This window comes from Vipera ursinii (genome assembly GCF_947247035.1).
Source record: "Vipera ursinii genome assembly, chromosome: 3".
In the NCBI taxonomy this organism is placed as follows: Eukaryota; Metazoa; Chordata; class Lepidosauria; order Squamata; family Viperidae; genus Vipera; species Vipera ursinii.
The window spans coordinates 207131009-207140437 of record NC_139516.1 but is presented as its reverse complement, the minus strand read 5'-3'; the positions used below and the strand labels follow the sequence as shown (position 1 = coordinate 207140437).

Below are 9429 nucleotides of genomic sequence, written 5' to 3'. Positions count from 1 at the left end.
TCATCCCTGAGGAGAAAATATTACAGAATTGCTTTATGTATGTTCAGGAGAGGTGGAGCATGAGCGACACGCCCACAATAAGTGAGGTCTGGGTGCCCAACTATTAGGAAACAAGTGCATCCTTTTTTGAAATCGTTCCTGCCAGTAAATGAGCAACTATTTTTTCAGCGAGCTCTGAAAGCAATGAATATTACGAGGTTAAGTGCACTAATAGAGGAAAGCTTGCCAATATACCTGCTTTGTCAGAATGCCAGGTGCCACCAATACCAGAATAATAAGAACAAACCATAATAACTTCAAAGCAACAATAATAATGTGAAAGATAGAGCCAGATTGAACATGCTAGATTGAGGAGGATTCCAATTATATGTCCAAGTATGGGATTAGCTGCTTATGAAAGTCCAATAATTGAGTGCCTAAAGCTCCAAAGGGATGCAGTGGCTCAGTGGGTTAGGATGCTGAGCTTGTCGATCAGAAGATCGGCAGTTTGGCGGGTCGAATCTTGAGTGCCGCATAGCAGAGTGAGCGCCAGCTTCTGCCAACCTAGCAGTTCGAAAGCATGTAAAAAATGCATGTAGAAAAATAGGGACCACTCTGGTGGGAAGGTAACAGTATTTCATGCACCTTTGGTATCTAGTCATGCCGGCCACATGACCACGGAGACATCCTCAGACAAGCACTGGCTCTTCGGCTTTGAAATGGAGATGAGCACCGGCCCCTAGAGTTGGAAACGACTAGCACGCACATGCGGGGGAACCTTTACCTTTTTAAAGCTCCAAAAGATATGCAGGCATCAATAATCTGAAATTGTTCCAGACAGCACAGGCTCTTGGAGGAAATTTTTGAAACTCTGATTAAAAGCACAGAGTTCAACTTCAATTTTGAGTGCCACTGAGGGAAGATGGTGGACTATAATTGACTGATGGAAAGTTTTGGAAAGTCCTCGAAAGACAGATGCCAATGGAGAGTAGATTATACTGTAGACCAGAATTTTTCCTACTTGGCATAACAACAGAGAAACACACTAAAGAAGAGTTACAGTATATATACAGTAATGATACACATCATCACAGCAGCGAGAATGACGTTCTCCCAGAAATGGAAAAATAGTGAATACCTGATGAGAGAGAAGTGATAAATAAAATTTGGGCGTGCGCAGAAATGGACAAGTTAACTTTGGAAGTAAAAAAATAAAGATCAGTCAGATTACTACAAAATTTGGAATAAGTTTTACCTATGGTGGGAACAGAAAGGAAGATCTCAATAGATATATACAAAATGCTGATTTCACATATTACTGGAATGAGGTGGTCGATAGGATCGAATATTGTATAACTATATATAAATGATATGTACATAAAATGTATATGTATATAAAACACAAAAATGATGTTAGACAAGAAGGAATGTCAGACCATTAACACCTTGTCCAAAGTTTTAAATAATAAAATTTGCAATGAAATTAAGCGTCTATGGAGATTCTCAGTCATCTAGGTCATGATTATCCCAAAAGTGCTTTTCCAATGGCAACTGGACTTTCTTTGCTTTTCCTTGAAAAATTTTCACTTCTTATCCAAGAAGCGTCTTCAGTTCTTCTTCTTTCTTCAGGATTTTGGATGAACACTGATTTACTATGTACACTGCAATTGTGCTTTGAGGGGGAAGAAAAAAGTACACTTGGTAGTCTGGCTTAATTATCCCTTTCCCCCCCCCCCCCCCCCAGAAACGGGATTTTTAAATCTGGCAGGGATAGTAAAACAACAATACTAATAAGGAAACTATAGCACTTCTGAGCAAATACAAAACAGATTTTTTTTAAAAAAATCCCATTTATATCCCTCCCTTCTCCAAAGACTCAGGGTGGCTTACCATCTAAGAAGCACAAATCAATGTGCTTAGCAGTAGCCTTCATTCTATGTATATGCCTGCTTATTAGGGCTTTCGCCCCCCCCAAGTGGCATTATTACAAAGTCAGCTTATTGCCCCCAACAATCTGGGTCCTCATTTTACCTACCTCGGAAGGAGGGAAGGCTGAGTCAACCTTGAGCCTGGTGGGACTCGAACCTGCACTAATTGCAGGCAGCTGGTGTTACTTAAGGAGGCATAAGCCCACTGCTCCACCAAGGCTCTTTAATTGCTCTTTAATATGATAAAACCATAGAATGGAGATGTTGTTGGGATGGAATTGAAAAAGATTTGCAAAGTGCATTGTAGAATTGCTTTGACAGAATGTTCTGCTGACCATCCCTGGAGAGTAGTCAAATTAACACTGAAAAAAGCTCAGATCTTCATTGAAGATAATGAGCAAAATGGGCTAGCTCAGTTTACAAAATAGGTTGTCATCTTGAATGGGGATGAAAGATGCTTAATGTTTATAGGTTTGGAAGTCAATTGGCATTAGCAATGCCTCCAGAAACCTCTCTGGGATTACTATATAATTTGATATGCATACAGATTTATACACTATGCCTTAAATTGAGCTAATGTACATTTCCCCAAATTCATGCCTTTTTGGGTAAAAGAAGAAGCATGGCAACATTTTGTGTACAAATGCAGATTCAGTTCCTTTATTGGAAATTTGCTGCTTTTACTGGAAGCAACTCAAGATGGAAATCCATGTTTGCTTATTACCAATGTGACCTCAAATTCCTTGACGCCCTCAGAGGTGTCTCCAACCTCAGTGCCCCCAAAACTAGAACTGCTATTTCTTTTCATTATTAGAATAGGGATATAATCCTTAAAATAGGTATGATGGGGTTTAATGAACAATGGAAAAGAATCTCACTTAACCCAGATAAGAAACCCAGGAAAAGATAGCTATTTTCATGGATAAAACATGACTCCTTGCATCCTGCATCATCACCCAACTTTATGTGGCTCTTCTCCTCCCTGAAATATAGAGGGGGGGGGTCCCCTTGTTGTCCAGTTTTCTTACCCTTTGTTCATCATTATTTTGAGATGTTGGCCAACATGCACCCAGTGCTTTGCTCACAGTTTAGTTTTAAGTTCAGCATAAATATCTTGATTTGAGGAATATGACTTTAGCTGTTTTTTTTGGGTGGTGAGCATAGGAAATAGAGGTTGTGGAATTTTTAAGATCAAGAATAGGAGCAGTATCTAGAAAAAGTTGCAGCAGTTTCTGTGAGCAATTGAAACTTTTAATGCTGTCCTCTTGTCCATAACTTTAAAACCCACCTGTGAATACCCTCTTCATTAAGTAGCCTCCCAATTTCCTTAAGAGAATGTACACAATCATCCAATTCTTAGAGGAAAACTGCTACTTTTTTGGGGGGGGGGGAAAGAAACCAACTTAGAATGAAGATGTTTGACATCTGAACTAGGTTGAGAAATGAGAATGTAGTGAACTTGGTTTGATGAGTATTTTTTTTTCCAGCTTTACTTGGCAGGCAGGAGTATTTTATAAAATGAAATATAGATCAGATGTTACCAACTAGTGCGATCATCTATTATAATTAGCCAATATTCTTCACCCTTTAAACTAACCATGCACTGATTGCCAGATTAAATATATTTTAAAGAACATACTGATTATTGTAAGTAGTTTGACGCCGTAATAACCGAAAATCCAATGCAGAAACTGCGATTCAATGCATCCTATTTTTGCCTTTTTTTGGCCCCTGTTCCTGTCTGCCTCTGTCTGTCTCCATCTTTCTGTCTCTCTCTCTCTCTTTCACTTCTCCAAATGCAATCAATTCCACTTATTATTCTTTCTAGCTTCTGCTGTCAGTAGTTACATAAAAATATAGCCATATAATATATTGTTGATGAGAAATTAACCATGAAAACAATTTTAAACAATTTTAACAGTGTCGGAAAGGATTTGAATCTCTGAGTGAAGTGCCAAAATATTTTGTTAAGAATATGAGACAGACAGACAGATGGTGGTCTTCAAGTACAACCCCCCCACTGCTCAAGGGGGTTGGACCTTTTAACTGGAAGGAAATATTTATTTCTTAAATCATAAGAAATAGGCTGAGAATTTTAATTTTAATTTTAATTGGTTTTTTTTTTTACTTTTTCAGGGACTGTTGTAATTATTTTAAATTGTTTTTAACTTTTGTATTTCTTGTTTTAAATACCCTGTAAACCGCCCTGAGTCCTTCGGGAAAGGGCGGTATATAAATCCAATTAAATAAATAAATAAATAAATAAATAAATAAATAAATAAATAAATAAATAAATAAATAAATAAATTTAAGAAATCCCACATCAATTAAAATGATGTGGAAGGTAACACTTTATATGTTACCCCTTTAGCCAACTTTACAACTACAACATTTATATGGAAGAGTGTCCTATATGTTTAACGAATGAGTGAATGAATTTATTCTCCACCAATCATCTTTTCACTTTGAATTGCTTTCCCCCCCCCCCCCAATTCTCCTGACTCTTTTACTCAACCTCATAAAATCTGACTGGCCTACAGTAAATCCGCAAAAACCAGGAACTAAGTAAGAACTTTCCCCAGATGTGGTAAGACTATATTGGTGCTCATTTAACAAATAAAATGACAACAATCAGTAAGGAGGGAATTTCTTGGGCTTTATCACATCACACCCATTAAAAAATGTTCCCCCCCAAAACACCTAGAACTGAAGAGCGTGAGATTCCAGTTTGGTGTACTGGTCTAGAACTCAGAATGCTTGGCTGGGGAATTCTGGGATTTGAAGTCCATGCATCTTAAATCTGCTGAAGTTGAAAACCTCTGTTTTAGAAAGTTATTTAGAATGAAAGAACAATTAAAGGTCCACCCAAATATAATGAAAAATCCAATGAAAACATTAACCTTTAATGTAAATAAAGGTAAATAAATAGAAGACACCCAGCAACGGAATGGTTGCTGGAATTGGGAATTTATTTATTTTATTTAGTTACATTTATATACCGCCCTATTCCCTGAGGACTCAGGGCGGTTTACAGGGAATTAAAAAATCCACCATACAAAAGTTAAAAAACCAAATTAAAAAATATTAAATTGACCCTGTATACTTAAAACCCCAATTAAAAAATTTCTCCTCAGCCTGGGCCTGAGAGCTCAAAGAGCCAGGTCTTCAGGCCCCGGCGGAATGATCGGAGGTCGGGGGCAGTCCTCAGCTCCACCGGCAGCTGGTTCCAGAGGGCAGGCGCTCCCACTGAGAAGGCCCTATCCCTGGGTGTCACCCGCCGGCAATCTCTCACCGGCGGAACCCTGAGCAGACCCTCCCTGTGGGAGCGCACTGGGCGAAGGGCGTTTGATGCCGGCAGCAGGTGTTCCCTCAAATAGCCCGGACCCAGGCCATGTAGGGCTTTATAGGTACTAACCAGCACCTTGAATGTCTAGTTTAATGAAGAGAAGGATGAGGGGTGACATGATAGCAGTGATCCAATATCTCAGGGGCTGCCCCAAAGAAGAGGGAGTCAAGCCATTCTCCAAAGCGCCCAAAGGCAGGACAAGAAGCGATGGATGGAAACTAGTCAAGGAGAGAAGCAACCTAGAACTAAGGAGAAACTTCCTGACAGTTAGAACAATTATCCAGTGGAACAACCTGCCTCCAGAAGCGGTGAATGCTCCAACACTGGAAGTTTTTAAAAGGAGACTGGACAGCCATTTGTATGAAATGGTATAGGGTTTCCTGCCTGAGCAGGGGGTTGGACTAGATGACCTCCAAGGTCCCTTCCAACTTCTTCTTCTTCTTCTTCTTCTTCTTCTTCTTCTTCTTCTTCTTCTTCTTCTTCTTCTTCTTCTTCTTCTTCTTCTTCTTCTTCTTCTTCTTCTTCTTCTTCTTCTTATTCTTATTATTATTATTATTATTATTATTATTATTATTTATTATTTATTTTTTTATTTTTTTATCTATTTATTTATTATATTTTTATCCTGCTTTTATTACTTTATGAGTAAGTCAAGGCATCAAATATATCTAACACTCCTTCCTCCTCCTATTTTCCCCACAACAACAACCTTGTTAGGTAAACTGGGCTGAGAGGAAGTGATTGGACCAAAGTCAACAGCTGGCTTTCATGTCTAAGGCAGGACTAGAACTCACCATCTCCTGGGGATTGGCTAAAGTCACATAGCCAGCTTTCATGCCTAAACCAGGATTACAACTCATAATCTCCTGATTTCTAGGCCAGCACCTTAACCACTGGTTCTCAGACAAATTTCAGATAAAGATATAAATTTTGATCTCCGATGGTGGAAAGAAAATGGAGAGTGACCAATTTCCAGACCAGAGAATTTCAATGTCAGCAGTTTTAAGATGTGTGGACTTCAACTCCCAGAATTGTCATTGTGGGAATGAACTGAGAATTCAGCATTCTCAAAATGCTGGCTGAGGAATTCTGGGAGTTGAAGTCCACACATCTTAAACTTGCTGTAGTTGAGAAACTCGGCTCTGCAAAATTATTTTTGGCATTCCCAACAAACTTGCTTCTGATTATAACTGGAACAAAGAAGATCTTAGCCCTCAAGTCAGGATCATATAACCTTTTCCTCCTTTCCCAAGTAAACCTCCAAAGTTTCAACAATCTCTTGGTTGAATTCAATTCTTTGCACACTGGGCTACCCCCTTGTAGCAAGGAGCAGCTGGCCCTTTAAATCATCAGGCTGCCTGACATGCTCAGGGGAAGTCACCTGATCACTGGGAGCCAATAAGGGGAAAGAAGGGGATTCTGTCAGATTTTTGGCGGGAAACCTTGGAACATCTTTGATGAGTGAGGGGGCATCATGGATGAGAGTTACCTCAAACATTGTAGCAAATTGTGTTTTTGTTTTACATATTTAAACTGTGTGTTTTGTGTGTGGAAACATCCTTTTTTTGGTCACCTTTAGTAAAGTGGGTAAGAGCCTAATGCTGGGAAAGATTGAGGGCAAGAGAAGAATGGGACGACAGAGAATGAGGTGGCTGGATGGAGTCACTGAAGCAGTAGGCGTGAGCTTAGATGGACTCCAGAAGATGGTAGAGGACAGGAAGGCCTGGAGGAACATTGTCCATAGGGTCGCGATGGGTCGGACACGACTTCGCAACTAACAACAACAACAACAAGTAAAGTGGGTTTTTGTTCCAAGCCTGGCCTTCTGGCACCCACAGAGTTCTTGTGGCAAGCTTCCGACGGACAATTTTTCTTGGGTTCCCTTCTGGATTTAGCCAGACCTTGGTGGGGTGTGGGTGACTTTCCATCCTCCCCTCCAGTTCTTCAGAGGGCTGATGTGGAGGGAGAAACCAGTTTGTAGTGAAGGGGATGACAGTAGCCATTGGACTGAATTTTCCAGTCAATGGTCACCCCAGGCAGAGGTTACCTCAGAACTGAAGGACCTCAGAAGAAGGGCTGGTCAACCTTGAAGGGCCCCTTTCCCTCTTTACTAACATGACTCTATTTTCTTGGGTGGGGGAAAAATACATCTGAAAAAGGGATACATCTGAAAGTGGTTCATCAGGACTACACATTTGAATTGTTGATAAATTTGTTTTACAAAAGAAAATTCAAGAGCAAGACCAAGACAGTCTTTACCAGAATGCATATTCTAATAAAGAGCAGCTTTCTGAAAAAAGGGAGTCTGGTTTTTTTTTTTTTATAATTAAGGACACAGGGTCACCACACTTACATTATTTTCTCTCAGCGTTGGCCTCCTCTCCTCCTTGCTTGGTGTGATGTCATGCGAGAGTCCTTGAATGTGGTTGATGGGCGTTCACTCTCGGAGCATTTGTGCAAGGTCTGAATGCAGAAACAACAGGGGAAAACAGTTTCAGAGCATTTCCCAATCTTAACTATAAGAGATCTGTCTCATGTGTCTTTCAGAGTTTGACCCTTGGAAATTCTGGTTTGAGCAGGGCTAATTCTGAGAAAGATTCTGTTTGGGCTGATCTCAAAGGACGATTCCTTGCATATAATTAGGCTTTTGCTATTCAGGGTTGCTATCAGCAAGTTATCTAGAACAGGTATCTTCAGAAGCAGAAGCTTGTCTTGTAAAGCTTTGAACAGATTATTTTGGAAAAGGGCACTTTGTAAAAAGTGAAGTAAAGAAAGTGAATGCTAGGAGGAGATGGAGCAGAAATTCATGCATTACACGGTTTATACAAACTCACTTAACTTGCACTTTCTTGATCAAGAAAAGTGAAGCTGAATTTTCATATCCCTTTTCTTCAATATTGCTGAATGGCTTTTATCCAAACTAGAGGTTAAGAAGCGCCACGAAGGTCAAAATGTCAGTGGAGATTCATGTTGTGATTTGGGGCCAGGCAATCACTCTTATTCAATACTAGGTTTAGGATTATTTTATAACTTAGTTCACATGAGTTCATAAACTGGTCAGAATTCTGTTCTTCGCCTTCTCAGTGTATCTTAAGCCCTAGAACTTATATACATTCACCAGGTCTGAATGTTACTCTTGCCGCTGGGGCAGGATAACATAAAAATACCATTTTTGCATTGTCTTTTCCATGGAATTTTGTCTTTCATCTCAGTACTAACCAGGTATAGCCCGAATCTATGATCTGCATGCAAAATTCTCCTCCATGACAAATGCCACATTGGTGACTAGATTGGTATAATCATATAGTTTATTAGACATTGTAAATATGTGGTTTGCATTTTCTTCTGGGGTGCTTTTCTAGCTAGCTATTCCTTCTGCTCTTCTGTTCATATTCTGACCATCTTTGCAGCTAATCCTGCTAATTTATTTATTTATTTATCAAATTTCTATAGCTTCCCATCTCACAAAATATGAATCTGGGTGGTGTAATCAAACCTTAGTTTTCCATGATCACCCAGTATCAATTATTTGCTCCCATAGATGACTATAGAACTGTAAAATATATTTTACATCCTGATACCTATATTATTATGATTATGAAGATAGAAATTGCATATCTCATGAAAAATATTGAAGGGAATAGGTTATTAAAAATCTGTGTCTCATAAAACACAATATGTTTTGGTGGGAATGAGTGAGTGCTGCATAAATGTTGTTTGAATATAGTAATTGTTAGGCATATGGTGTTAGCCTACAATGTTGGATTGAAAATATATTAACCATAATGCTATGTCTTTAAGTTGTTAATTGGCCAATGGGTGTGTAAGTGTTCTCATGGCCATAAGAGGGAGCTAGTAACGTAGCTTCTCTCTCTCTCTGAATTCACTGCTCTCTACTATTACTGTTTTTGCTCTGCTGTTGGTTTACTACTGTTGTAAACCTGAACTGTGTATTGACCTCTGGACAGGTAAGAAGACTTTGTAGTTTGGATTACTCCTTGGACTGTTGCTATTGTTTATGACCTGGACTGTTTATTTTTGACTGTGCATTTTTGTTCTTACACCACCTTAAAGTAAACTACTTTTTGTTTTTACAACTCAGTGTACTCTTGTGTGACTCTTGCTGCTCTCAGTACCCTTCCTTGTCTGTGCAACTCTTTGGTAGCACAAGGAGAC

The 9429-nt window shown here is 39.3% G+C and overlaps 1 protein-coding gene across 1 annotated transcript in view; it reads right to left on the bottom strand.

Moving 5' to 3' along the window:
- Positions 1-9429, bottom strand: part of LOC310638764 (proto-oncogene Mas-like) — a 481088-nt gene that overhangs the window by 154935 nt on the left and 316724 nt on the right. The window lies entirely within an intron of this gene.